The 25,581-nt window shown below is 42.9% G+C and overlaps 36 non-coding genes across 36 annotated transcripts; all 36 read left to right on the forward strand.

Annotated features, from left to right (window-relative positions):
* Positions 1 to 1,547: 1,547 nt before the first annotated feature.
* trnad-guc (transfer RNA aspartic acid (anticodon GUC)) lies at positions 1,548 to 1,619 on the forward strand. Its single transcript has one exon. It is a non-coding gene; the product is annotated as a tRNA-Asp (tRNA).
* Positions 1,620 to 1,737: 118 nt separating this feature from the next.
* On the forward strand, positions 1,738 to 1,808 carry trnag-gcc (transfer RNA glycine (anticodon GCC)). Its single transcript has one exon. It is a non-coding gene; the product is annotated as a tRNA-Gly (tRNA).
* A 916-nt stretch (positions 1,809 to 2,724) lies between these two features.
* Positions 2,725 to 2,796, forward strand: trnad-guc (transfer RNA aspartic acid (anticodon GUC)). Its single transcript has one exon. It is a non-coding gene; the product is annotated as a tRNA-Asp (tRNA).
* A 117-nt stretch (positions 2,797 to 2,913) lies between these two features.
* On the forward strand, positions 2,914 to 2,984 carry trnag-gcc (transfer RNA glycine (anticodon GCC)). Its single transcript has one exon. It is a non-coding gene; the product is annotated as a tRNA-Gly (tRNA).
* A 916-nt stretch (positions 2,985 to 3,900) lies between these two features.
* trnad-guc (transfer RNA aspartic acid (anticodon GUC)) lies at positions 3,901 to 3,972 on the forward strand. Its single transcript has one exon. It is a non-coding gene; the product is annotated as a tRNA-Asp (tRNA).
* Positions 3,973 to 5,260: 1,288 nt separating this feature from the next.
* On the forward strand, positions 5,261 to 5,332 carry trnad-guc (transfer RNA aspartic acid (anticodon GUC)). Its single transcript has one exon. It is a non-coding gene; the product is annotated as a tRNA-Asp (tRNA).
* A 117-nt stretch (positions 5,333 to 5,449) lies between these two features.
* On the forward strand, positions 5,450 to 5,520 carry trnag-gcc (transfer RNA glycine (anticodon GCC)). Its single transcript has one exon. It is a non-coding gene; the product is annotated as a tRNA-Gly (tRNA).
* Positions 5,521 to 6,435: 915 nt separating this feature from the next.
* On the forward strand, positions 6,436 to 6,507 carry trnad-guc (transfer RNA aspartic acid (anticodon GUC)). Its single transcript has one exon. It is a non-coding gene; the product is annotated as a tRNA-Asp (tRNA).
* Positions 6,508 to 6,625: 118 nt separating this feature from the next.
* Positions 6,626 to 6,696, forward strand: trnag-gcc (transfer RNA glycine (anticodon GCC)). The gene has a single exon. It is a non-coding gene; the product is annotated as a tRNA-Gly (tRNA).
* A 1,098-nt stretch (positions 6,697 to 7,794) lies between these two features.
* trnad-guc (transfer RNA aspartic acid (anticodon GUC)) lies at positions 7,795 to 7,866 on the forward strand. Its single transcript has one exon. It is a non-coding gene; the product is annotated as a tRNA-Asp (tRNA).
* Positions 7,867 to 7,984: 118 nt separating this feature from the next.
* Positions 7,985 to 8,055, forward strand: trnag-gcc (transfer RNA glycine (anticodon GCC)). Its single transcript has one exon. It is a non-coding gene; the product is annotated as a tRNA-Gly (tRNA).
* Positions 8,056 to 8,970: 915 nt separating this feature from the next.
* On the forward strand, positions 8,971 to 9,042 carry trnad-guc (transfer RNA aspartic acid (anticodon GUC)). Its single transcript has one exon. It is a non-coding gene; the product is annotated as a tRNA-Asp (tRNA).
* Positions 9,043 to 9,160: 118 nt separating this feature from the next.
* On the forward strand, positions 9,161 to 9,231 carry trnag-gcc (transfer RNA glycine (anticodon GCC)). Its single transcript has one exon. It is a non-coding gene; the product is annotated as a tRNA-Gly (tRNA).
* A 916-nt stretch (positions 9,232 to 10,147) lies between these two features.
* On the forward strand, positions 10,148 to 10,219 carry trnad-guc (transfer RNA aspartic acid (anticodon GUC)). The gene has a single exon. It is a non-coding gene; the product is annotated as a tRNA-Asp (tRNA).
* Positions 10,220 to 11,323: 1,104 nt separating this feature from the next.
* trnad-guc (transfer RNA aspartic acid (anticodon GUC)) lies at positions 11,324 to 11,395 on the forward strand. Its single transcript has one exon. It is a non-coding gene; the product is annotated as a tRNA-Asp (tRNA).
* Positions 11,396 to 11,513: 118 nt separating this feature from the next.
* On the forward strand, positions 11,514 to 11,584 carry trnag-gcc (transfer RNA glycine (anticodon GCC)). The gene has a single exon. It is a non-coding gene; the product is annotated as a tRNA-Gly (tRNA).
* Positions 11,585 to 12,604: 1,020 nt separating this feature from the next.
* trnad-guc (transfer RNA aspartic acid (anticodon GUC)) lies at positions 12,605 to 12,676 on the forward strand. Its single transcript has one exon. It is a non-coding gene; the product is annotated as a tRNA-Asp (tRNA).
* A 118-nt stretch (positions 12,677 to 12,794) lies between these two features.
* trnag-gcc (transfer RNA glycine (anticodon GCC)) lies at positions 12,795 to 12,865 on the forward strand. The gene has a single exon. It is a non-coding gene; the product is annotated as a tRNA-Gly (tRNA).
* Positions 12,866 to 13,780: 915 nt separating this feature from the next.
* On the forward strand, positions 13,781 to 13,852 carry trnad-guc (transfer RNA aspartic acid (anticodon GUC)). Its single transcript has one exon. It is a non-coding gene; the product is annotated as a tRNA-Asp (tRNA).
* Positions 13,853 to 13,970: 118 nt separating this feature from the next.
* trnag-gcc (transfer RNA glycine (anticodon GCC)) lies at positions 13,971 to 14,041 on the forward strand. The gene has a single exon. It is a non-coding gene; the product is annotated as a tRNA-Gly (tRNA).
* Positions 14,042 to 15,159: 1,118 nt separating this feature from the next.
* On the forward strand, positions 15,160 to 15,231 carry trnad-guc (transfer RNA aspartic acid (anticodon GUC)). Its single transcript has one exon. It is a non-coding gene; the product is annotated as a tRNA-Asp (tRNA).
* A 119-nt stretch (positions 15,232 to 15,350) lies between these two features.
* Positions 15,351 to 15,421, forward strand: trnag-gcc (transfer RNA glycine (anticodon GCC)). The gene has a single exon. It is a non-coding gene; the product is annotated as a tRNA-Gly (tRNA).
* Positions 15,422 to 16,337: 916 nt separating this feature from the next.
* trnad-guc (transfer RNA aspartic acid (anticodon GUC)) lies at positions 16,338 to 16,409 on the forward strand. Its single transcript has one exon. It is a non-coding gene; the product is annotated as a tRNA-Asp (tRNA).
* Positions 16,410 to 16,527: 118 nt separating this feature from the next.
* On the forward strand, positions 16,528 to 16,598 carry trnag-gcc (transfer RNA glycine (anticodon GCC)). Its single transcript has one exon. It is a non-coding gene; the product is annotated as a tRNA-Gly (tRNA).
* A 916-nt stretch (positions 16,599 to 17,514) lies between these two features.
* trnad-guc (transfer RNA aspartic acid (anticodon GUC)) lies at positions 17,515 to 17,586 on the forward strand. Its single transcript has one exon. It is a non-coding gene; the product is annotated as a tRNA-Asp (tRNA).
* A 117-nt stretch (positions 17,587 to 17,703) lies between these two features.
* On the forward strand, positions 17,704 to 17,774 carry trnag-gcc (transfer RNA glycine (anticodon GCC)). The gene has a single exon. It is a non-coding gene; the product is annotated as a tRNA-Gly (tRNA).
* A 916-nt stretch (positions 17,775 to 18,690) lies between these two features.
* On the forward strand, positions 18,691 to 18,762 carry trnad-guc (transfer RNA aspartic acid (anticodon GUC)). Its single transcript has one exon. It is a non-coding gene; the product is annotated as a tRNA-Asp (tRNA).
* A 118-nt stretch (positions 18,763 to 18,880) lies between these two features.
* trnag-gcc (transfer RNA glycine (anticodon GCC)) lies at positions 18,881 to 18,951 on the forward strand. Its single transcript has one exon. It is a non-coding gene; the product is annotated as a tRNA-Gly (tRNA).
* Positions 18,952 to 20,049: 1,098 nt separating this feature from the next.
* On the forward strand, positions 20,050 to 20,121 carry trnad-guc (transfer RNA aspartic acid (anticodon GUC)). The gene has a single exon. It is a non-coding gene; the product is annotated as a tRNA-Asp (tRNA).
* Positions 20,122 to 21,227: 1,106 nt separating this feature from the next.
* On the forward strand, positions 21,228 to 21,299 carry trnad-guc (transfer RNA aspartic acid (anticodon GUC)). The gene has a single exon. It is a non-coding gene; the product is annotated as a tRNA-Asp (tRNA).
* A 1,209-nt stretch (positions 21,300 to 22,508) lies between these two features.
* On the forward strand, positions 22,509 to 22,580 carry trnad-guc (transfer RNA aspartic acid (anticodon GUC)). Its single transcript has one exon. It is a non-coding gene; the product is annotated as a tRNA-Asp (tRNA).
* A 118-nt stretch (positions 22,581 to 22,698) lies between these two features.
* trnag-gcc (transfer RNA glycine (anticodon GCC)) lies at positions 22,699 to 22,769 on the forward strand. The gene has a single exon. It is a non-coding gene; the product is annotated as a tRNA-Gly (tRNA).
* Positions 22,770 to 23,685: 916 nt separating this feature from the next.
* Positions 23,686 to 23,757, forward strand: trnad-guc (transfer RNA aspartic acid (anticodon GUC)). The gene has a single exon. It is a non-coding gene; the product is annotated as a tRNA-Asp (tRNA).
* A 118-nt stretch (positions 23,758 to 23,875) lies between these two features.
* Positions 23,876 to 23,946, forward strand: trnag-gcc (transfer RNA glycine (anticodon GCC)). The gene has a single exon. It is a non-coding gene; the product is annotated as a tRNA-Gly (tRNA).
* Positions 23,947 to 24,861: 915 nt separating this feature from the next.
* On the forward strand, positions 24,862 to 24,933 carry trnad-guc (transfer RNA aspartic acid (anticodon GUC)). The gene has a single exon. It is a non-coding gene; the product is annotated as a tRNA-Asp (tRNA).
* Positions 24,934 to 25,051: 118 nt separating this feature from the next.
* Positions 25,052 to 25,122, forward strand: trnag-gcc (transfer RNA glycine (anticodon GCC)). The gene has a single exon. It is a non-coding gene; the product is annotated as a tRNA-Gly (tRNA).
* Positions 25,123 to 25,581: the final 459 nt, after the last annotated feature.

Here is a 25,581-nt window from a genome sequence, read left to right on the forward strand (position 1 = left end):
CTCGTTAGTATATGGTGAGTCCCCGCCTGTCACGCAGGAGACCGGGATTCAATTCCCCGACGGGGAGGAAAGACTGATTTTATTAGGGTGTACAATGTCTCTGATCCCACAAAGTGGAAGATATGCTTTGAATTAAAGCTTCTTATTACGATTTCCAGCCGTGGGGGTTATTTCAGCATCGCAAGGCATTGGTTGTTCCGTGGTAGAATTCTTGCTGCCACGCGGGAGGCCTGGGTTTGATTCCCGACCAATGCAGGAATTTTTTAACAAGCCATTTTGACAAGTATGCAAACCCCTGAGGAAGAAATCTATGTTTACATTGCCAGGTTAACAGCAATCTCTGGTCATGGTAGAATTCTCAACTGACTCGTGAAAAGTCTGAGTTTGGGTTCACGTTACCGTTGGACTTTACAGCATTCTCAGTAGCCTTTTGGTGAATCCATTGTATATTCCAGTGTGTGAGGTGATGTACTTTGTGCAAGGCTTTAGTTTGTTAAATGGGAAACGGAATATCCAAGCAAGTCAGTGGACAACTGTCTGTGAGGCTTTGGGGCCCTTTGGTGACAAAAGTCTGAGTTTGGGATCACTTACACGTTTGGAGATTTACGCATTCTCGTAGCCTTTTGTGAATCATTGTAGATTTCCAGTGTGTGAGGTTGATGTACTTGTGCAAGGCTTTAGTTGTTAAATGGGAAACGAATATCCAACAAGGGTCAGTGAAAACTGTCTTGAGTTTGGCTTTGTGTAACAAAAGTCTGAGTTTGGATCACTTAACCGTTTGGACATTTACGCATTCGCCAGTAGACTTTGTGAATCCATTGTAGATTTCCAGTGTGTGAGGTGATGTACTTTGTGCAAGGCTTTAGTTGTTAAATGGGAAACGAATATCCAACAAGTCAGTGACAACTGTCTTGAGTTTGGCCTTTGTGACAAAAGTCTGAGTTTGGGATCACTTACCGTTTGGACATTTACGCATTCTCAGTAGACTTTTGTGAATCCATTGTAGATTTCCAGTGTGTGAGGTGATGTACTTTGTGCAAGGCTTTAGTTGTTAAATGGGAAACGAATATCCAACAAGTCAGTGACAACTGTCTTGAGTTTGGCCTTTGTGACAAAAGTCTGAGTTTGGGATCACTTACCGTTTGGACATTTACGCATTCTCAGTAGACTTTTGTGAATCCATTGTAGATTTCCAGTGTGTGAGGTGATGTACTTTGTGCAAGGCTTTAGTTGTTAAATGGGAAACGAATATCCAACAAGTCAGTGACAACTGTCTTGAGTTTGGCCTTTGCGACTATGTCCTGGGATTTTCCACACACACCTCACCTTCTAACTACTATCGTGTGGCTTGTGAGAGGTATAGAGCAAAACCGAATACATGTACGTGTTCGTGAGGGTCTCAGCTTTCCATACATGGGTCATAGTAGTTTCTAGCTCTAACCATTCAGTCTCTACAGATGTTTTTGTTGGAAGGGTTAACACCCAACTCTCCAAATTTAGGGATAGTATCCAATGCTCCACATTTTTTCAAATGACCAACCACCTGCTCCTCGTTAGTATAGTGGTGAGTATCCCCGCCTGTCACGCGGGAGACCGGGGTTCAATTCCCCGACGGGGAGGAAAGACTGATTTTATTAGGGTGTACAATGTCTCTGATCCCACAAAGTGGAAGATATGCTTTGAATTAAAGCTTCTTATTACGATTTCCAGCCGTGGGGGTTATTTCAGCATCGCAAGGCATTGGTTGTTCCGTGGTAGAATTCTTGCCTGCCACGCGGGAGGCCCGGGTTTGATTCCCGGCCAATGCAGGAACTTTTTAACAAGCCATTTTGACAAGTATGCAAACCCCTGAGGAAGAAATCTATGTTTACATTGCCAGGTTAACAGCAATCTCTGGTCATGGTAGAATTCTCAACTGACTCTTGAAAAGTCTGAGTTTGGGATCACTTACCGTTTGGACATTTACGCATTCTCAGTAGACTTTTGTGAATCCATTGTAGATTTCCAGTGTGTGAGGTGATGTACTTTGTGCAAGGCTTTAGTTGTTAAATGGGAAACGAATATCCAACAAGTCAGTGACAACTGTCTTGAGTTTGGCCTTTGTGACAAAAGTCTGAGTTTGGGATCACTTACCGTTTGGACATTTACGCATTCTCAGTAGACTTTTGTGAATCCATTGTAGATTTCCAGTGTGTGAGGTGATGTACTTTGTGCATGGCTTTAGTTGTTAAATGGGAAACGAATATCCAACAAGTCAGTGACAACTGTCTTGAGTTTGGACTTTGTGACAAAAGTCTGAGTTTGGGATCACTTACCGTTTGGACATTTACGCATTCTCAGTAGACTTTTGTGAATCCATTGTAGATTTCCAGTGTGTGAGGTGATGTACTTTGTGCAAGGCTTTAGTTGTTAAATGGGAAACGAATATCCAACAAGTCAGTGACAACTGTCTTGAGTTTGGCCTTTGCGACTATGTCCTGGGATTTTCCACACACACCTCACCTTCTAACTACTATCGTGTGGCTTGTGAGAGGTATAGAGCAAAACCGAATACATGTACGTGTTCGTGAGGGTCTCAGCTTTCCATACATGGGTCATAGTAGTTTCTAGCTCTAACCATTCAGTCTCTACAGATGTTTTTGTTGGAAGGGTTAACACCCAACTCTCCAAATTTAGGGATAGTATCCAATGCTCCACATTTTTTCAAATGACCAACCCACCTGCTCCTCGTTAGTATAGTGGTGAGTATCCCCGCCTGTCACGCGGGAGACCGGGGTTCAATTCCCCGATGGGGGGAAAGACCGATTTTATTAGGGTGTACAATGTCTCTGATCCCACAAAGTGGAAGATATGCTTTGAATTAAAGCTTCTTATTACGATTTCCAGCCGTGGGGGTTATTTCAGCATCGCAAGGCATTGGTTGTTCCGTGGTAGAATTCTTGCCTGCCACGCGGGAGGCCCGGGTTTGATTCCCGGCCAATGCAGGAATTTTTTAACAAGCCATTTTGACAAGTATGCAAACCCCTGAGGAAGAAATCTATGTTTACATTGCCAGGTTAACAGCAATCTCTGGTCATGGTAGAATTCTCAACTGACTCTTGAAAAGTCTGAGTTTGGGATCACTTACCGTTTGGACATTTACGCATTCTCAGTAGACTTTTGTGAATCCATTGTAGATTTCCAGTGTGTGAGGTGATGTACTTTGTGCAAGGCTTTAGTTGTTAAATGGGAAACGAATATCCAACAAGTCAGTGACAACTGTCTTGAGTTTGGCCTTTGTGACAAAAGTCTGAGTTTGGGATCACTTACCGTTTGGACATTTACGCATTCTCAGTAGACTTTTGTGAATCCATTGTAGATTTCCAGTGTGTGAGGTGATGTACTTTGTGCAAGGCTTTAGTTGTTAAATGGGAAACGAATATCCAACAAGTCAGTGACAACTGTCTTGAGTTTGGCTTTTGTGACAAAAGTCTGAGTTTGGGATCACTTACCGTTTGGACATTTACGCATTCTCAGTAGACTTTTGTGAATCCATTGTAGATTTCCAGTGTGTGAGGTGATGTACTTTGTGCAAGGCTTTAGTTGTTAAATGGGAAACGAATATCCAACAAGTCAGTGACAACTGTCTTGAGTTTGGCCTTTGCGACTATGTCCTGGGATTTTCCACACACACCTCACCTTCTAACTACTATCGTGTGGCTTGTGAGAGGTATAGAGCAAAACCGAATACATGTACGTGTTCGTGAGGGTCTCAGCTTTCCATACATGGGTCATAGTAGTTTCTAGCTCTAACCATTCAGTCTCTACAGATGTTTTTGTTGGAAGGGTTAACACCCAACTCTCCAAATTTAGGGATAGTATCCAATGCTCCACATTTTTTCAAATGACCAAACCACCTGCTCCTCGTTAGTATAGTGGTGAGTATCCCCGCCTGTCACGCGGGAGACCGGGGTTCAATTCCCCGACGGGAAGGAAAGACTGATTTTATTAGGGTGTACAATGTCTCTGATCCCACAAAGTGGAAGATATGCTTTGAATTAAAGCTTCTTATTACGATTTCCAGCCGTGGGGGTTATTTCAGCATCGCAAGGCATTGGTTGTTCCGTGGTAGAATTCTTGCCTGCCACGCGGGAGGCCTGGGTTTGATTCCCGGCCAATGCAGGAATTTTTTAACAAGCCATTTTGACAAGTATGCAAACCCCTGAGGAAGAAATCTATGTTTACATTGCCAGGTTAACAGCAATCTCTGGTCATGGTAGAATTCTCAACTGACTCTTGAAATGACTGAGTTTGGGTTCACTTACCGTTTGGACATTTACGCATTCTCAGTAGCCTTTTGTGAATCCATTGTAGATTTCCAGTGTGTGAGGTGATGTACTTTGTGCAAGGCTTTAGTTGTTAAATGGGAAACGAATATCCAACAAGTCAGTGACAACTGTCTTGAGTTTGGCCTTTGTGACAAAAGTCTGAGTTTGGGATCACTTACCGTTTGGACATTTACGCATTCTCAGTAGACTTTTGTGAATCCATTGTAGATTTCCAGTGTGTGAGGTGATGTACTTTGTGCAAGGCTTTAGTTGTTAAATGGGAAACGAATATCCAACAAGTCAGTGACAACTGTCTTGAGTTTGGCCTTTGTGACAAAAGTCTGAGTTTGGGATCACTTACCGTTTGGACATTTACGCATTCTCAGTAGACTTTTGTGAATCCATTGTAGATTTCCAGTGTGTGAGGTGATGTACTTTGTGCAAGGCTTTAGTTGTTAAATGGGAAACGAATATCCAACAAGTCAGTGACAACTGTCTTGAGTTTGGCCTTTTGTGACAAAAGTCTGAGTTTGGGATCACTTACCGTTTGGACATTTACGCATTCTCAGTAGACTTTTGTGAATCCATTGTAGATTTCCAGTGTGTGAGGTGATGTACTTTGTGCAAGGCTTTAGTTGTTAAATGGGAAACGAATATCCAACAAGTCAGTGACAACTGTCTTGAGTTTGGCCTTTGCGACTATGTCCTGGGATTTTCCACACACACCTCACCTTCTAACTACTATCGTGTGGCTTGTGAGAGGTATAGAGCAAAACCGAATACATGTACGTGTTCGTGAGGGTCTCAGCTTTCCATAGATGGGTCATAGTAGTCTCTAGCTCTAACCATTCAGTCTCTACAGATGTTTTTGTTGGAAGGGTTAACACCCAACTCTCCAAATTTAGGGATAGTATCCAATGCTCCACATTTTTTCAAATGACCAAACCACCTGCTCCTCGTTAGTATAGTGGTGAGTATCCCCGCCTGTCACGCGGGAGACCGGGGTTCAATTCCCCGACGGGAGGAAAGACTGATTTTATTAGGGTGTACAATGTCTCTGATCCCACAAAGTGGAAGATATGCTTTGAATTAAAGCTTCTTATTACGATTTCCAGCCGTGGGGGTTATTTCAGCATCGCAAGGCATTGGTTGTTCCGTGGTAGAATTCTTGCCTGCCACGCGGGAGGCCCGGGTTTGATTCCCGGCCAATGCAGGAATTTTTTAACAAGCCATTTTGACAAGTATGCAAACCCCTGAGGAAGAAATCTATGTTTACATTGCCAGGTTAACAGCAATCTCTGGTCATGGTAGAATTCTCAACTGACTCTTGAAAAGTCTGAGTTTGGGTTCACTTACCGTTTGGACATTTACGCATTCTCAGTAGCCTTTTGTGAATCCATTGTAGATTTCCAGTGTGTGAGGTGATGTACTTTGTGCAAGGCTTTAGTTGTTAAATGGGAAACGAATATCCAACAAGTCAGTGACAACTGTCTTGAGTTTGGCCTTTGTGACAAAAGTCTGAGTTTGGGATCACTTACCGTTTGGACATTTACGCATTCTCAGTAGACTTTTGTGAATCCATTGTAGATTTCCAGTGTGTGAGGTGATGTACTTTGTGCAAGGCTTTAGTTGTTAAATGGGAAACGAATATCCAACAAGTCAGTGACAACTGTCTTGAGTTTGGCTTTGTGACAAAAGTCTGAGTTTGGGATCACTTACCGTTTGGACATTTACGCATTCTCAGTAGACTTTTGTGAATCCATTGTAGATTTCCAGTGTGTGAGGTGATGTACTTTGTGCAAGGCTTTAGTTGTTAAATGGGAAACGAATATCCAACAAGTCAGTGACAACTGTCTTGAGTTTGGCCTTTGCGACTATGTCCTGGGATTTTCCACACACACCTCACCTTCTAAATACTATCGTGTGGCTTGTGAGAGGTATAGAGCAAAACCGAATACATGTACGTGTTCGTGAGGGTCTCAGCTTTCCATAGATGGGTCATAGTAGTTTCTAGCTCTAACCATTCAGTCTCTACAGATGTTTTTGTTGGAAGGGTTAACACCCAACTCTCCAAATTTAGGGATAGTATCCAATGCTCCACATTTTTTCAAATGTCAAACCCACCTGCTCCTCGTTAGTATAGTGGTGAGTATCCCCGCCTGTCACGCGTCAGACCGGGGTTCAATTCCCCGACGGGGAGGAAAGACTGATTTTATTAGGGTGTACAATGTCTCTGATCCCACAAAGTGGAAGATATGCTTTGAATTAAAGCTTCTTATTACGATTTCCAGCCGTGGGGGTTATTTCAGCATCGCAAGGCATTGGTTGTTCCGTGGTAGAATTCTTGCCTGCCACGCGGGAGGCCCGGGTTTGATTCCCGGCCAATGCAGGAATTTTTTAACAAGCCATTTTGACAAGTATGCAAACCCCTGAGGAAGAAATCTATGTTTACATTGCCAGGTTAACAGCAATCTCTGGTCATGGTAGAATTCTCAACTGACTCTTGAAAAGTCTGAGTTTGGGTTCACTTACCGTTTGGACATTTACGCATTCTCAGTAGCCTTTTGTGAATCCATTGTAGATTTCCAGTGTGTGAGGTGATGTACTTTGTGCAAGGCTTTAGTTGTTAAATGGGAAACGAATATCCAACATGTCAGTGACAACTGTCTTGAGTTTGGCCTTTGTGACAAAAGTCTGAGTTTGGGATCACTTACCGTTTGGACATTTACGCATTCTCAGTAGACTTTTGTGAATCCATTGTAGATTTCCAGTGTGTGAGGTGATGCACTTTGTGCAAGGCTTTAGTTGTTAAATGGGAAACGAATATCCAACAAGTCAGTGACAACTGTCTTGAGTTTGGCCTTTGTGACAAAAGTCTGAGTTTGGGATCACTTACCGTTTGGACATTTACGCATTCTCAGTAGACTTTTGTGAATCCATTGTAGATTTCCAGTGTGTGAGGTGATGTACTTTGTGCAAGGCTTTAGTTGTTAAATGGGAAACGAATATCCAACAAGTCAGTGACAACTGTCTTGAGTTTGGCTTTTGTGACAAAAGTCTGAGTTTGGGATCACTTACCGTTTGGACATTTACGCATTCTCAGTAGACTTTTGTGAATCCATTGTAGATTTCCAGTGTGTGAGGTGATGTACTTTGTGCAAGGCTTTAGTTGTTAAATGGGAAACGAATATCCAACAAGTCAGTGACAACTGTCTTGAGTTTGGCCTTTGCGACTATGTCCTGGGATTTTCCACACACACCTCACCTTCTAACTACTATCGTGTGGCTTGTGAGAGGTATAGAGCAAAACCGAATACATGTACGTGTTCGTGAGGGTCTCAGCTTTCCATAGATGGGTCATAGTAGTTTCTAGCTCTAACCATTCAGTCTCTACAGATGTTTTTGTTGGAAGGGTTAACACCCAACTCTCCAAATTTAGGGATAGTATCCAATGCTCCACATTTTTTCAAATGACCAAACCACCTGCTCCTCGTTAGTATAGTGGTGAGTATCCCCGCCTGTCACGCGGGAGACCGGGGTTCAATTCCCCGACGGGGAGGAAAGACTGATTTTATTAGGGTGTACAATGTCTCTGATCCCACAAAGTGGAAGATATGCTTTGAATTAAAGCTTCTTATTACGATTTCCAGCCGTGGGGGTTATTTCAGCATCGCAAGGCATTGGTTGTTCCGTGGTAGAATTCTTGCCTGCCACGCGGGAGGCCCGGGTTTGATTCCCGGCCAATGCAGGAACTTTTTAACAAGCCATTTTGACAAGTATGCAAACCCCTGAGGAAGAAATCTATGTTTACATTGCCAGGTTAACAGCAATCTCTGGTCATGGTAGAATTCTCAACTGACTCTTGAAAAGTCTGAGTTTGGGTTCACTTACCGTTTGGACATTTACGCATTCTCAGTAGCCTTTTGTGAATCCATTGTAGATTTCCAGTGTGTGAGGTGATGTACTTTGTGCAAGGCTTTAGTTGTTAAATGGGAAACGAATATCCAACAAGTCAGTGACAACTGTCTTGAGTTTGGCCTTTGTGACAAAAGTCTGAGTTTGGGATCACTTACCGTTTGGACATTTACGCATTCTCAGTAGACTTTTGTGAATCCATTGTAGATTTCCAGTGTGTGAGGTGATGTACTTTGTGCAAGGCTTTAGTTGTTAAATGGGAAACGAATATCCAACAAGTCAGTGACAACTGTCTTGAGTTTGGCTTTGTGACAAAAGTCTGAGTTTGGGATCACTTACCGTTTGGACATTTACGCATTCTCAGTAGACTTTTGTGAATCCATTGTAGATTTCCAGTGTGTGAGGTGATGTACTTTGTGCAAGGCTTTAGTTGTTAAATGGGAAACGAATATCCAACAAGTCAGTGACAACTGTCTTGAGTTTGGCCTTTGCGACTATGTCCTGGGATTTTCCACACACACCTCACCTTCTAACTACTATCGTGTGGCTTGTGAGAGGTATAGAGCAAAACCGAATACATGTACGTGTTCGTGAGGGTCTCAGCTTTCCATACATGGGTCATAGTAGTTTCTAGCTCTAACCATTCAGTCTCTACAGATGTTTTTGTTGGAAGGGTTAACACCCAACTCTCCAAATTTAGGGATAGTATCCAATGCTCCACATTTTTTCAAATGACCAAACCACCTGCTCCTCGTTAGTATAGTGGTGAGTATCCCCGCCTGTCACGCGGGAGACCGGGATTCAATTCCCCGACGGGGAGGAAAGACTGATTTTATTAGGGTGTACAATGTCTCTGATCCCACAAAGTGGAAGATATGCTTTGAATTAAAGCTTCTTATTACGATTTCCAGCCGTGGGGGTTATTTCAGCATCGCAAGGCATTGGTTGTTCCGTGGTAGAATTCTTGCCTGCCACGCGGGAGGCCCGGGTTTGATTCCCGGCCAATGCAGGAATTTTTTAACAAGCCATTTTGACAAGTATGCAAACCCCTGAGGAAGAAATCTATGTTTACATTGCCAGGTTAACAGCAATCTCTGGTCATGGTAGAATTCTCAACTGACTCTTGAAAAGTCTGAGTTTGGGTTCACTTACCGTTTGGACATTTACGCATTCTCAGTAGCCTTTTGTGAATCCATTGTAGATTTCCAGTGTGTGAGGTGATGTACTTTGTGCAAGGCTTTAGTTGTTAAATGGGAAACGAATATCCAACAAGTCAGTGACAACTGTCTTGAGTTTGGCCTTTGTGACAAAAGTCTGAGTTTGGGATCACTTACCGTTTGGACATTTACGCATTCTCAGTAGACTTTTGTGAATCCATTGTAGATTTCCAGTGTGTGAGGTGATGTACTTTGTGCAAGGCTTTAGTTGTTAAATGGGAAACGAATATCCAACAAGTCAGTGACAACTGTCTTGAGTTTGGCCTTTGTGACAAAAGTCTGAGTTTGGGATCACTTACCGTTTGGACATTTACGCATTCTCAGTAGACTTTTGTGAATCCATTGTAGATTTCCAGTGTGTGAGGTGATGTACTTTGTGCAAGGCTTTAGTTGTTAAATGGGAAACGAATATCCAACAAGTCAGTGACAACTGTCTTGAGTTTGGCCTTTGCGACTATGTCCTGGGATTTTCCACACACACCTCACCTTCTAAATACTATCGTGTGGCTTGTGAGAGGTATAGAGCAAAACCGAATACATGTACGTGTTCGTGAGGGTCTCAGCTTTCCATACATGGGTCATAGTAGTTTCTAGCTCTAACCATTCAGTCTCTACAGATGTTTTTGTTGGAAGGGTTAACACCCAACTCTCCAAATTTAGGGATAGTATCCAATGCTCCACATTTTTTCAAATGACCAACCCACCTGCTCCTCGTTAGTATAGTGGTGAGTATCCCCGCCTGTCACGCGGGAGACCGGGGTTCAATTCCCCGACGGGGAGGAAAGACTGATTTTATTAGGGTGTACAATGTCTCTGATCCCACAAAGTGGAAGATATGCTTTGAATTAAAGCTTCTTATGACGATTTCCAGCCGTGGGGGTTATTTCAGCATCGCAAGGCATTGGTTGTTCCGTGGTAGAATTCTTGCCTGCCACGCGGGAGGCCTGGGTTTGATTCCCGGCCAATGCAGGAATTTTTTAACAAGCCATTTTGACAAGTATGCAAACCCCTGAGGAAGAAATCTATGTTTACATTGCCAGGTTAACAGCAATCTCTGGTCATGGTAGAATTCTCAACTGACTCTTGAAAAGTCTGAGTTTGGGTTCACTTACCGTTTGGACATTTACGCATTCTCAGTAGACTTTTGTGAATCCATTGTAGATTTCCAGTGTGTGAGGTGATGTACTTTGTGCAAGGCTTTAGTTGTTAAATGGGAAACGAATATCCAACAAGTCAGTGACAACTGTCTTGAGTTTGGCCTTTGTGACAAAAGTCTGAGTTTGGGATCACTTACCGTTTGGACATTTACGCATTCTCAGTAGACTTTTGTGAATCCATTGTAGATTTCCAGTGTGTGAGGTGATGTACTTTGTGCAAGGCTTTAGTTGTTAAATGGGAAACGAATATCCAACAAGTCAGTGACAACTGTCTTGAGTTTGGCTTTGTGACAAAAGTCTGAGTTTGGGATCACTTACCGTTTGGACATTTACGCATTCTCAGTAGACTTTTGTGAATCCATTGTAGATTTCCAGTGTGTGAGGTGATGTACTTTGTGCAAGGCTTTAGTTGTTAAATGGGAAACGAATATCCAACAAGTCAGTGACAACTGTCTTGAGTTTGGCCTTTGCGACTATGTCCTGGGATTTTCCACACACACCTCACCTTCTAAATACTATCGTGTGGCTTGTGAGAGGTATAAAGCAAAACCGAATACATGTACGTGTTCGTGAGGGTCTCAGCTTTCCATACATGGGTCATAGTAGTTTCTAGCTCTAACCATTCAGTCTCTACAGATGTTTTTGTTGGAAGGGTTAACACCCAACTCTCCAAATTTAGGGATAGTATCCAATGCTCCACATTTTTTCAAATGACCAACCCACCTGCTCCTCGTTAGTATAGTGGTGAGTATCCCCGCCTGTCACGCGGGAGACCGGGGTTCAATTCCCCGACGGGGAGGAAAGACTGATTTTATTAGGGTGTACAATGTCTCTGATCCCACAAAGTGGAAGATATGCTTTGAATTAAAGCTTCTTATTACGATTTCCAGCCGTGGGGGTTATTTCAGCATCGCAAGGCATTGGTTGTTCCGTGGTAGAATTCTTGCCTGCCACGCGGGAGGCCCGGGTTTGATTCCCGGCCAATGCAGGAATTTTTTAACAAGCCATTTTGACAAGTATGCAAACCCCTGAGGAAGAAATCTATGTTTACATTGCCAGGTTAACAGCAATCTCTGGTCATGGTAGAATTCTCAACTGACTCTTGAAAAGTCTGAGTTTGGGTTCACTTACCGTTTGGACATTTACGCATTCTCAGTAGACTTTTGTGAATCCATTGTAGATTTCCAGTGTGTGAGGTGATGTACTTTGTGCAAGGCTTTAGTTGTTAAATGGGAAACGAATATCCAACAAGTCAGTGACAACTGTCTTGAGTTTGGCCTTTGTGACAAAAGTCTGAGTTTGGGATCACTTACCGTTTGGACATTTACGCATTCTCAGTAGACTTTTGTGAATCCATTGTAGATTTCCAGTGTGTGAGGTGATGTACTTTGTGCAAAGTCTTGAGTTTGGGATCACTTACCGTTTGGACATTTACGCATTCTCAGTAGACTTTTGTGAATCCATTGTAGATTTCCAGTGTGGAGGTGATGTACTTTGTGCAAGGCTTTAGTTGTTAAATGGGAAACGAATATCCAACAAGTCAGTGACAACTGTCTTGAGTTTGGCTTTTGTGACAAAAGTCTGAGTTTGGGATCACTTACCGTTGGACATTACGCATTCTCAGTAGACTTTTGTGAATCCATTGTAGATTTCCAGTGTGTGAGGTGATGTACTTTGTGCAAGGCTTTAGTTGTTAAATGGGAAACGAATATCCAACAAGTCAGTGACAACTGTCTTGAGTTTGGCCTTTGCGACTATGTCCTGGGATTTTCCACACACACCTCACCTTCTAACTACTATCGTGTGGCTTGTGAGAGGTATAGAGCAAAACCGAATACATGTACGTGTTCGTGAGGGTCTCAGCTTTCCATACATGGGTCATAGTAGTTTCTAGCTCTAACCATTCAGTCTCTACAGATGTTTTTGTTGGAAGGGTTAACACCCAACTCTCCAAATTTAGGGATAGTATCCAATGCTCCACATTTTTTCAAATGACCAACCCACCTGCTCCTCGTTAGTATAGTGGTGAGTATCCCCGCCTGTCACGCGGGAGACCGGGGTTCAATTCCCCGACGGGGAGGAAAGACTGATTTTATTAGGGTGTACAATGTCTCTGATCCCACAAAGTGGAAGATATGCTTTGAATTAAAGCTTCTTATTACGATTTCCAGCCGTGGGGGTTATTTCAGCATCGCAAGGCATTGGTTGTTCCGTGGTAGAATTCTTGCCTGCCACGCGGGAGGCCCGGGTTTGATTCCCGGCCAATGCAGGAATTTTTTAACAAGCCATTTTGACAAGTATGCAAACCCCTGAGGAAGAAATCTATGTTTACATTGCCAGGTTAACAGCAATCTCTGGTCATGGTAGAATTCTCAACTGACTCTTGAAAAGTCTGAGTTTGGGTTCACTTACCGTTTGGACATTTACGCATTCTCAGTAGCCTTTTGTGAATCCATTGTAGATTTCCAGTGTGTGAGGTGATGTACTTTGTGCAAGGCTTTAGTTGTTAAATGGGAAACGAATATCCAACAAGTCAGTGACAACTGTCTTGAGTTTGGCCTTTGTGACAAAAGTCTGAGTTTGGGATCACTTACCGTTTGGACATTTACGCATTCTCAGTAGACTTTTGTGAATCCATTGTAGATTTCCAGTGTGTGAGGTGATGTACTTTGTGCAAGGCTTTAGTTGTTAAATGGGAAACGAATATCCAACAAGTCAGTGACAACTGTCTTGAGTTTGGCTTTGTGACAAAAGTCTGAGTTTGGGATCACTTACCGTTTGGACATTTACGCATTCTCAGTAGACTTTTGTGAATCCATTGTAGATTTCCAGTGTGTGAGGTGATGTACTTTGTGCAAGGCTTTAGTTGTTAAATGGGAAACGAATATCCAACAAGTCAGTGACAACTGTCTTGAGTTTGGCCTTTGCGACTATGTCCTGGGATTTTCCACACACACCTCACCTTCTAACTACTATCGTGTGGCTTGTGAGAGGTATAGAGCAAAACCGAATACATGTACGTGTTCGTGAGGGTCTCAGCTTTCCATACATGGGTCATAGTAGTTTCTAGCTCTAACCATTCAGTCTCTACAGATGTTTTTGTTGGAAGGGTTAACACCCAACTCTCCAAATTTAGGGATAGTATCCAATGCTCCACATTTTTTCAAATGACCAAACCACCTGCTCCTCGTTAGTATAGTGGTGAGTATCCCCGCCTGTCACGCGGGAGACCGGGGTTCAATTCCCCGACGGGGAGGAAAGACTGATTTTATTAGGGTGTACAATGTCTCTGATCCCACAAAGTGGAAGATATGCTTTGAATTAAAGCTTCTTATTACGATTTCCAGCCGTGGGGGTTATTTCAGCATCGCAAGGCATTGGTTGTTCCGTGGTAGAATTCTTGCCTGCCACGCGGGAGGCCCGGGTTTGATTCCCGGCCAATGCAGGAATTTTTTAACAAGCCATTTTGACAAGTATGCAAACCCCTGAGGAAGAAATCTATGTTTACATTGCCAGGTTAACAGCAATCTCTGGTCATGGTAGAATTCTCAACTGACTCTTGAAAAGTCTGAGTTTGGGTTCACTTACCGTTTGGACATTTACGCATTCTCAGTAGACTTTTGTGAATCCATTGTAGATTTCCAGTGTGTGAGGTGATGTACTTTGTGCAAGGCTTTAGTTGTTAAATGGGAAACGAATATCCAACAAGTCAGTGACAACTGTCTTGAGTTTGGCCTTTGTGACAAAAGTCTGAGTTTGGGATCACTTACCGTTTGGACATTTACGCATTCTCAGTAGACTTTTGTGAATCCTCAGTAGACTTTTGTGAATCCATTGTAGATTTCCAGTGTGTGAGGTGATGTACTTTGTGCAAGGCTTTAGTTGTTAAATGGGAAACGAATATCCAACAAGTCAGTGACAACTGTCTTGAGTTTGGCCTTTGTGACAAAAGTCTGAGTTTGGGATCACTTACCGTTTGGACATTTACGCATTCTCAGTAGACTTTTGTGAATCCATTGTAGATTTCCAGTGTGTGAGGTGATGTACTTTGTGCAAGGCTTTAGTTGTTAAATGGGAAACGAATATCCAACAAGTCAGTGACAACTGTCTTGAGTTTGGCTTTGTGACAAAAGTCTGAGTTTGGGATCACTTACCGTTTGGACATTTACGCATTCTCAGTAGACTTTTGTGAATCCATTGTAGATTTCCAGTGTGTGAGGTGATGTACTTTGTGCAAGGCTTTAGTTGTTAAATGGGAAACGAATATCCAACAAGTCAGTGACAACTGTCTTGAGTTTGGCCTTTGCGACTATGTCCTGGGATTTTCCACACACACCTCACCTTCTAAATACTATCGTGTGGCTTGTGAGAGGTATAGAGCAAAACCGAATACATGTACGTGTTCGTGAGGGTCTCAGCTTTCCATACATGGGTCATAGTAGTTTCTAGCTCTAACCATTCAGTCTCTACAGATGTTTTTGTTGGAAGGGTTAACACCCAACTCTCCAAATTTAGGGATAGTATCCAATGCTCCACATTTTTTCAAATGACCAACCCACCTGCTCCTCGTTAGTATAGTGGTGAGTATCCCCGCCTGTCACGCGGGAGACCGGGGTTCAATTCCCCGTCGGGGAAGGAAAGACTGATTTTATTAGGGTGTACAATGTCTCTGATCCCACAAAGTGGAAGATATGCTTTGAATTAAAGCTTCTTATTACGATTTCCAGCCGTGGGGGTTATTTCAGCATCGCAAGGCATTGGTTGTTCCGTGGTAGAATTCTTGCCTGCCACGCGGGAGGCCCGGGTTTGATTCCCGGCCAATGCAGGAATTTTTTAACAAGCCATTTTGACAAGTATGCAAACCCCTGAGGAAGAAATCTATGTTTACATTGCCAGGTTAACAGCAATCTCTGGTCATGGTAGAATTCTCAACTGACTCTTGAAAAGTCTGAGTTTGGGTTCACTTACCGTTTGGACATTTACGCATTCTCAGTAGCCTTTTGTGAATCCATTGTAGATTTCCAGTGTGTGAGGTGATGTACTTTGTGCAAGGCTTTAGTTGTTAAATGGGAAACGAATATCCAACAAGTCAGTGACAACTGTCTTGAGTTTGGCCTTTGTGACAAAAGTCTGAGTTTGGGATCACTTACCGTTTGGACATTTACGCATTCTCAGTAGACTTTTGTGAATCCATTGTAGATTTCCAGTGTGTGAGGTGATGTACTTTGTGCAAGGCTTTAGTTGTTAAATGGGAAACGAATATCCAACAAGTCAGTGACAACTGTCTTGAGTTTGGCCTTTGTGACAAAAGTCTGAGTTTGGGATCACTTACCGTTTGGACATTTACGCATTCTCAGTAGACTTTTGTGAATCCATTGTAGATTTCCAGTGTGTGAGGTGATGTACTTTGTGCAAGGCTTTAGTTGTTAAATGGGAAACGAATATCCAACAAGTCAGTGACAACTGTCTTGAGTTTGGCCTTTGCGACTATGTCCTGGGATTTTCCACACACACCTCACCTTCTAAATACTATCGTGTGGCTTGTGAGAGGTATAGAGCAAAACCGAATACATGTACGTGTTCGTGAGGGTCTCAGCTTTCCATACATGGGTCATAGTAGTTTCTAGCTCTAACCATTCAGTCTCTACAGATGTTTTTGTTGGAAGGGTTAACACCCAACTCTCCAAATTTAGGGATAGTATCCAATGCTCCACATTTTTTCAAATGACCAACCCACCTGCTCCTCGTTAGTATAGTGGTGAGTATCCCCGCCTGTCACGCGGGAGACCGGGGTTCAATTCCCCGACGGGGAGGAAAGACTGATTTTATTAGGGTGTACAATGTCTCTGATCCCACAAAGTGGAAGATATGCTTTGAATTAAAGCTTCTTATTACGATTTCCAGCCGTGGGGGTTATTTCAGCATCGCAAGGCATTGGTTGTTCCGTGGTAGAATTCTTGCCTGCCACGCGGGAGGCCCGGGTTTGATTCCCGGCCAATGCAGGAATTTTTTAACAAGCCATTTTGACAAGTATGCAAACCCCTGAGGAAGAAATCTATGTTTACATTGCCAGGTTAACAGCAATCTCTGGTCATGGTAGAATTCTCAACTGACTCTTGAAAAGTCTGAGTTTGGGTTCACTTACCGTTTGGACATTTACGCATTCTCAGTAGCCTTTTGTGAATCCATTGTAGATTTCCAGTGTGTGAGGTGATGTACTTTGTGCAAGGCTTTAGTTGTTAAATGGGAAACGAATATCCAACAAGTCAGTGACAACTGTCTTGAGTTTGGCTTTTGTGACAAAAGTCTGAGTTTGGGATCACTTACCGTTTGGACATTTACGCATTCTCAGTAGACTTTTGTGAATCCATTGTAGATTTCCAGTGTGTGAGGTGATGTACTTTGTGCAAGGCTTTAGTTGTTAAATGGGAAACGAATATCCAACAAGTCAGTGACAACTGTCTTGAGTTTGGCCTTTGTGACAAAAGTCTGAGTTTGGGATCACTTACCGTTTGGACATTTACGCATTCTCAGTAGACTTTTGTGAATCCATTGTAGATTTCCAGTGTGTGAGGTGATGTACTTTGTGCAAGGCTTTAGTTGTTAAATGGGAAACGAATATCCAACAAGTCAGTGACAACTGTCTTGAGTTTGGCCTTTGCGACTATGTCCTGGGATTTTCCACACACACCTCACCTTCTAACTACTATCGTGTGGCTTGTGAGAGGTATAGAGCAAAACCGAATACATGTACGTGTTCGTGAGGGTCTCAGCTTTCCATACATGGGTCATAGTAGTTTCTAGCTCTAACCATTCAGTCTCTACAGATGTTTTTGTTGGAAGGGTTAACACCCAACTCTCCAAATTTAGGGATAGTATCCAATGCTCCACATTTTTTCAAATGACCAAACCACCTGCTCCTCGTTAGTATAGTGGTGAGTATCCCCGCCTGTCACGCGGGAGACCGGGGTTCAATTCCCCGACGGGAGGAAAGACTGATTTTATTAGGGTGTACAATGTCTCTGATCCCACAAAGTGGAAGATATGCTTTGAATTAAAGCTTCTTATTACGATTTCCAGCCGTGGGGGTTATTTCAGCATCGCAAGGCATTGGTTGTTCCGTGGTAGAATTCTTGCCTGCCACGCGGGAGGCCCGGGTTTGATTCCCGGCCAATGCAGGAATTTTTTAACAAGCCATTTTGACAAGTATGCAAACCCCTGAGGAAGAAATCTATGTTTACATTGCCAGGTTAACAGCAATCTCTGGTCATGGTAGAATTCTCAACTGACTCTTGAAAAGTCTGAGTTTGGGTTCACTTACCGTTTGGACATTTACGCATTCTCAGTAGCCTTTTGTGAATCCATTGTAGATTTCCAGTGTGTGAGGTGATGTACTTTGTGCAAGGCTTTAGTTGTTAAATGGGAAACGAATATCCAACAAGTCAGTGACAACTGTCTTGAGTTTGGCCTTTGTGACAAAAGTCTGAGTTTGGGATCACTTACCGTTTGGACATTTACGCATTCTCAGTAGACTTTTGTGAATCCATTGTAGATTTCCAGTGTGTGAGGTGATGTACTTTGTGCAAGGCTTTAGTTGTTAAATGGGAAACGAATATCCAACAAGTCAGTGACAACTGTCTTGAGTTTGGCCTTTGTGACAAAAGTCTGAGTTTGGGATCACTTACCGTTTGGACATTTACGCATTCTCAGTAGACTTTTGTGAATCCATTGTAGATTTCCAGTGTGTGAGGTGATGTACTTTGTGCAAGGCTTTAGTTGTTAAATGGGAAACGAATATCCAACAAGTCAGTGACAACTGTCTTGAGTTTGGCCTTTGCGACTATGTCCTGGGATTTTCCACACACACCTCACCTTCTAACTACTATCGTGTGGCTTGTGAGAGGTATAGAGCAAAACCGAATACATGTACGTGTTCGTGAGGGTCTCAGCTTTCCATACATGGGTCATAGTAGTTTCTAGCTCTAACCATTCAGTCTCTACAGATGTTTTTGTTGGAAGGGTTAACACCCAACTCTCCAAATTTAGGGATAGTATCCAATGCTCCACATTTTTTCAAATGACCAACCCACCTGCTCCTCGTTAGTATAGTGGTGAGTATCCCCGCCTGTCACGCGGGAGACCGGGGTTCAATTCCCCGACGGGGAGGAAAGACTGATTTTATTAGGGTGTACAATGTCTCTGATCCCACAAAGTGGAAGATATGCTTTGAATTAAAGCTTCTTATTACGATTTCCAGCCGTGGGGGTTATTTCAGCATCGCAAGGCATTGGTTGTTCCGTGGTAGAATTCTTGCCTGCCACGCGGGAGGCCCGGGTTTGATTCCCGGCCAATGCAGGAATTTTTTAACAAGCCATTTTGACAAGTATGCAAACCCCTGAGGAAGAAATCTATGTTTACATTGCCAGGTTAACAGCAATCTCTGGTCATGGTAGAATTCTCAACTGACTCTTGAAAAGTCTGAGTTTGGGTTCACTTACCGTTTGGACATTTACGCATTCTCAGTAGCCTTTTGTGAATCCATTGTAGATTTCCAGTGTGTGAGGTGATGTACTTTGTGCAAGGCTTTAGTTGTTAAATGGGAAACGAATATCCAACAAGTCAGTGACAACTGTCTTGAGTTTGGCCTTTGTGACAAAAGTCTGAGTTTGGGATCACTTACCGTTTGGACATTTACGCATTCTCAGTAGACTTTTGTGAATCCATTGTAGATTTCCAGTGTGTGAGGTGATGTACTTTGTGCAAGGCTTTAGTTGTTAAATGGGAAACGAATATCCAACAAGTCAGTGACAACTGTCTTGAGTTTGGCCTTTGTGACAAAAGTCTGAGTTTGGGATCACTTACCGTTTGGACATTTACGCATTCTCAGTAGACTTTTGTGAATCCATTGTAGATTTCCAGTGTGTGAGGTGATGTACTTTGTGCAAGGCTTTAGTTGTTAAATGGGAAACGAATATCCAACAAGTCAGTGACAACTGTCTTGAGTTTGGCTTTTGTGACAAAAGTCTGAGTTTGGGATCACTTACCGTTTGGACATTTACGCATTCTCAGTAGACTTTTGTGAATCCATTGTAGATTTCCACTGTGTGAGGTGATGTACTTTGTGCAAGGCTTTAGTTGTTAAATGGGAAACGAATATCCAACAAGTCAGTGACAACTGTCTTGAGTTTGGCCTTTGCGACTATGTCCTGGGATTTTCCACACACACCTCACCTTCTAACTACTATCGTGTGGCTTGTGAGAGGTATAGAGCAAAACCGAATACATGTACGTGTTCGTGAGGGTCTCAGCTTTCCATACATGGGTCATAGTAGTTTCTAGCTCTAACCATTCAGTCTCTACAGATGTTTTTGTTGGAAGGGTTAACACCCAACTCTCCAAATTTAGGGATAGTATCCAATGCTCCACATTTTTTCAAATGACCAAACCACCTGCTCCTCGTTAGTATAGTGGTGAGTATCCCCGCCTGTCACGCGGGAGACCGGGGTTCAATTCCCCGACGGGAAGGAAAGACTGATTTTATTAGGGTGTACAATGTCTCTGATCCCACAAAGTGGAAGATATGCTTTGAATTAAAGCTTCTTATGACGATTTCCAGCCGTGGGGGTTATTTCAGCATCGCAAGGCATTGGTTGTTCCGTGGTAGAATTCTTGCCTGCCACGCGGGAGGCCTGGGTTTGATTCCCGGCCAATGCAGGAATTTTTTAACAAGCCATTTTGACAAGTATGCAAACCCCTGAGGAAGAAATCTATGTTTACATTGCCAGGTTAACAGCAATCTCTGGTCATGGTAGAATTCTCAACTGACTCTTGAAAAGTCTGAGTTTGGGTTCACTTACCGTTTGGACATTTACGCATTCTCAGTAGCCTTTTGTGAATCCATTGTAGATTTCCAGTGTGTGAGGTGATGTACTTTGTGCAAGGCTTTAGTTGTTAAATGGGAAACGAATATCCAACAAGTCAGTGACAACTGTCTTGAGTTTGGCCTTTGTGACAAAAGTCTGAGTTTGGGATCACTTACCGTTTGGACATTTACGCATTCTCAGTAGACTTTTGTGAATCCATTGTAGATTTCCAGTGTGTGAGGTGATGTACTTTGTGCAAGGCTTTAGTTGTTAAATGGGAAACGAATATCCAACAAGTCAGTGACAACTGTCTTGAGTTTGGCCTTTTGTGACAAAAGTCTGAGTTTGGGATCACTTACCGTTTGGACATTTACGCATTCTCAGTAGACTTTTGTGAATCCATTGTAGATTTCCAGTGTGTGAGGTGATGTACTTTGTGCAAGGCTTTAGTTGTTAAATGGGAAACGAATATCCAACAAGTCAGTGACAACTGTCTTGAGTTTGGCCTTTGCGACTATGTCCTGGGATTTTCCACACACACCTCACCTTCTAACTACTATCGTGTGGCTTGTGAGAGGTATAGAGCAAAACCGAATACATGTACGTGTTCGTGAGGGTCTCAGCTTTCCATACATGGGTCATAGTAGTTTCTAGCTCTAACCATTCAGTCTCTACAGATGTTTTTGTTGGAAGGGTTAACACCCAACTCTCCAAATTTAGGGATAGTATCCAATGCTCCACATTTTTTCAAATGACCAACCCACCTGCTCCTCGTTAGTATAGTGGTGAGTATCCCCGCCTGTCACGCGGGAGACCGGGGTTCAATTCCCCGACGGGGAGGAAAGACTGATTTTATTAGGGTGTACAATGTCTCTGATCCCACAAAGTGGAAGATATGCTTTGAATTAAAGCTTCTTATTACGATTTCCAGCCGTGGGGGTTATTTCAGCATCGCAAGGCATTGGTTGTTCCGTGGTAGAATTCTTGCCTGCCACGCGGGAGGCCTGGGTTTGATTCCCGGCCAATGCAGGAATTTTTTAACAAGCCATTTTGACAAGTATGCAAACCCCTGAGGAAGAAATCTATGTTTACATTGCCAGGTTAACAGAACAGCAATCTCTGGTCATGGTAGAATTCTCAACTGACTCTTGAAAAGTCTGAGTTTGGGTTCACTTACCGTTTGGACATTTACGCATTCTCAGTAGACTTTTGTGAATCCATTGTAGATTTCCAGTGTGTGAGGTGATGTACTTTGTGCAAGGCTTTAGTTGTTAAATGGGAAACGAATATCCAACAAGTCAGTGACAACTGTCTTGAGTTTGGCCTTTGTGACAAAAGTCTGAGTTTGGGATCACTTACCGTTTGGACATTTACGCATTCTCAGTAGACTTTTGTGAATCCATTGTAGATTTCCAGTGTGTGAGGTGTGTGACAAAAGTCTGAGTTTGGGATCACTTACCGTTTGGACATTTACGCATTCTCAGTAGACTTTTGTGAATCCATTGTAGATTTCCAGTGTGTGAGGTGATGTACTTTGTGCAAGGCTTTAGTTGTTAAATGGGAAACGAATATCCAACAAGTCAGTGACAACTGTCTTGAGTTTGGCTTTGTGACAAAAGTCTGAGTTTGGGATCACTTACCGTTTGGACATTTACGCATTCTCAGTAGACTTTTGTGAATCCATTGTAGATTTCCAGTGTGTGAGGTGATGTACTTTGTGCAAGGCTTTAGTTGTTAAATGGGAAACGAATATCCAACAAGTCAGTGACAACTGTCTTGAGTTTGGCCTTTGCGACTATGTCCTGGGATTTTCCACACACACCTCACCTTCTAACTACTATCGTGTGGCTTGTGAGAGGTATAGAGCAAAACCGAATACATGTACGTGTTCGTGAGGGTCTCAGCTTTCCATACATGGGTCATAGTAGTTTCTAGCTCTAACCATTCAGTCTCTACAGATGTTTTTGTTGGAAGGGTTAACACCCAACTCTCCAAATTTAGGGATAGTATCCAATGCTCCACATTTTTTCAAATGACCAACCCACCTGCTCCTCGTTAGTATAGTGGTGAGTATCCCCGCCTGTCACGCGGGAGACCGGGGTTCAATTCCCCGACGGGGAGGAAAGACTGATTTTATTAGGGTGTACAATGTCTCTGATCCCACAAAGTGGAAGATATGCTTTGAATTAAAGCTTCTTATTACGATTTCCAGCCGTGGGGGTTATTTCAGCATCGCAAGGCATTGGTTGTTCCGTGGTAGAATTCTTGCCTGCCACGCTGGAGGCCCGGGTTTGATTCCCGGCCAATGCAGGAATTTTTTAACAAGCCATTTTGACAAGTATGCAAACCCCTGAGGAAGAAATCTATGTTTACATTGCCAGGTTAACAGCAATCTCTGGTCATGGTAGAATTCTCAACTGACTCTTGAAAAGTCTGAGTTTGGGTTCACTTACCGTTTGGACATTTACGCATTCTCAGTAGCCTTTTGTGAATCCATTGTAGATTTCCAGTGTGTGAGGTGATGTACTTTGTGCAAGGCTTTAGTTGTTAAATGGGAAACGAATATCCAACAAGTCAGTGACAACTGTCTTGAGTTTGGCCTTTGTGACAAAAGTCTGAGTTTGGGATCACTTACCGTTTGGACATTTACGCATTCTCAGTAGACTTTTGTGAATCCATTGTAGATTTCCAGTGTGTGAGGTGATGTACTTTGTGCAAGGCTTTAGTTGTTAAATGGGAAACGAATATCCAACAAGTCAGTGACAACTGTCTTGAGTTTGGCCTTTGTGACAAAAGTCTGAGTTTGGGATCACTTACCGTTTGGACATTTACGCATTCTCAGTAGACTTTTGTGAATCCATTGTAGATTTCCAGTGTGTGAGGTGATGTACTTTGTGCAAGGCTTTAGTTGTTAAATGGGAAACGAATATCCAACAAGTCAGTGACAACTGTCTTGAGTTTGGCCTTTGCGACTATGTCCTGGGATTTTCCACACACACCTCACCTTCTAACTACTATCGTGTGGCTTGTGAGAGGTATAGAGCAAAACCGAATACATGTACGTGTTCGTGAGGGTCTCAGCTTTCCATACATGGGTCATAGTAGTTTCTAGCTCTAACCATTCAGTCTCTACAGATGTTTTTGTTGGAAGGGTTAACACCCAACTCTCCAAATTTAGGGATAGTATCCAATGCTCCACATTTTTTCAAATGACCAACCCACCTGCTCCTCGTTAGTATAGTGGTGAGTATCCCCGCCTGTCACGCGGGAGACCGGGGTTCAATTCCCCGACGGGGAGGAAAGACTGATTTTATTAGGGTGTACAATGTCTCTGATCCCACAAAGTGGAAGATATGCTTTGAATTAAAGCTTCTTATTACGATTTCCAGCCGTGGGGGTTATTTCAGCATCGCAAGGCATTGGTTGTTCCGTGGTAGAATTCTTGCCTGCCACGCGGGAGGCCCGGGTTTGATTCCCGGCCAATGCAGGAATTTTTAACAAGCCATTTTGACAAGTATGCAAACCCCTGAGGAAGAAATCTATGTTTACATTGCCAGGTTAACAGCAATCTCTGGTCATGGTAGAATTCTCAACTGACTCTTGAAAAGTCTGAGTTTGGGTTCACTTACCGTTTGGACATTTACGCATTCTCAGTAGCCTTTTGTGAATCCATTGTAGATTTCCAGTGTGTGAGGTGATGTACTTTGTGCAAGGCTTTAGTTGTTAAATGGGAAACGAATATCCAACAAGTCAGTGACAACTGTCTTGAGTTTGGCCTTTGTGACAAAAGTCTGAGTTTGGGATCACTTACCGTTTGGACATTTACGCATTCTCAGTAGACTTTTGTGAATCCATTGTAGATTTCCAGTGTGTGAGGTGATGTACTTTGTGCAAGGCTTTAGTTGTTAAATGGGAAACGAATATCCAACAAGTCAGTGACAACTGTCTTGAGTTTGGCCTTTGTGACAAAAGTCTGAGTTTGGGATCACTTACCGTTTGGACATTTACGCATTCTCAGTAGACTTTTGTGAATCCATTGTAGATTTCCAGTGTGTGAGGTGATGTACTTTGTGCAAGGCTTTAGTTGTTAAATGGGAAACGAATATCCAACAAGTCAGTGACAACTGTCTTGAGTTTGGCCTTTGCGACTATGTCCTGGGATTTTCCACACACACCTCACCTTCTAACTACTATCGTGTGGCTTGTGAGAGGTATAGAGCAAAACCGAATACATGTACGTGTTCGTGAGGGTCTCAGCTTTCCATACATGGGTCATAGTAGTTTCTAGCTCTAACCATTCAGTCTCTACAGATGTTTTTGTTGGAAGGGTTAACACCCAACTCTCCAAATTTAGGGATAGTATCCAATGCTCCACATTTTTTCAAATGACCAAACCACCTGCTCCTCGTTAGTATAGTGGTGAGTATCCCCGCCTGTCACGCGGGAGACCGGGATTCAATTCCCCGACGGGGAGGAAAGACTGATTTTATTAGGGTGTACAATGTCTCTGATCCCACAAAGTGGAAGATATGCTTTGAATTAAAGCTTCTTATTACGATTTCCAGCCGTGGGGGTTATTTCAGCATCGCAAGGCATTGGTTGTTCCGTGGTAGAATTCTTGCCTGCCACGCGGGAGGCCCGGGTTTGATTCCCGGCCAATGCAGGAATTTTTAACAAGCCATTTTGACAAGTATGCAAACCCCTGAGGAAGAAATCTATGTTTACATTGCCAGGTTAACAGCAATCTCTGGTCATGGTAGAATTCTCAACTGACTCTTGAAAAGTCTGAGTTTGGGTTCACTTACCGTTTGGACATTTACGCATTCTCAGTAGACTTTTGTGAATCCATTGTAGATTTCCAGTGTGTGAGGTGATGTACTTTGTGCAAGGCTTTAGTTGTTAAATGGGAAACGAATATCCAACAAGTCAGTGACAACTGTCTTGAGTTTGGCCTTTGTGACAAAAGTCTGAGTTTGGGATCACTTACCGTTTGGACATTTACGCATTCTCAGTAGACTTTTGTGAATCCATTGTAGATTTCCAGTGTGTGAGGTGATGTACTTTGTGCAAGGCTTTAGTTGTTAAATGGGAAACGAATATCCAACAAGTCAGTGACAACTGT

This window comes from Salmo trutta, chromosome 23 (assembly GCF_901001165.1).
Source record: "Salmo trutta chromosome 23, fSalTru1.1, whole genome shotgun sequence".
Lineage (NCBI taxonomy): Eukaryota > Metazoa > Chordata > Actinopteri > Salmoniformes > Salmonidae > Salmo > Salmo trutta.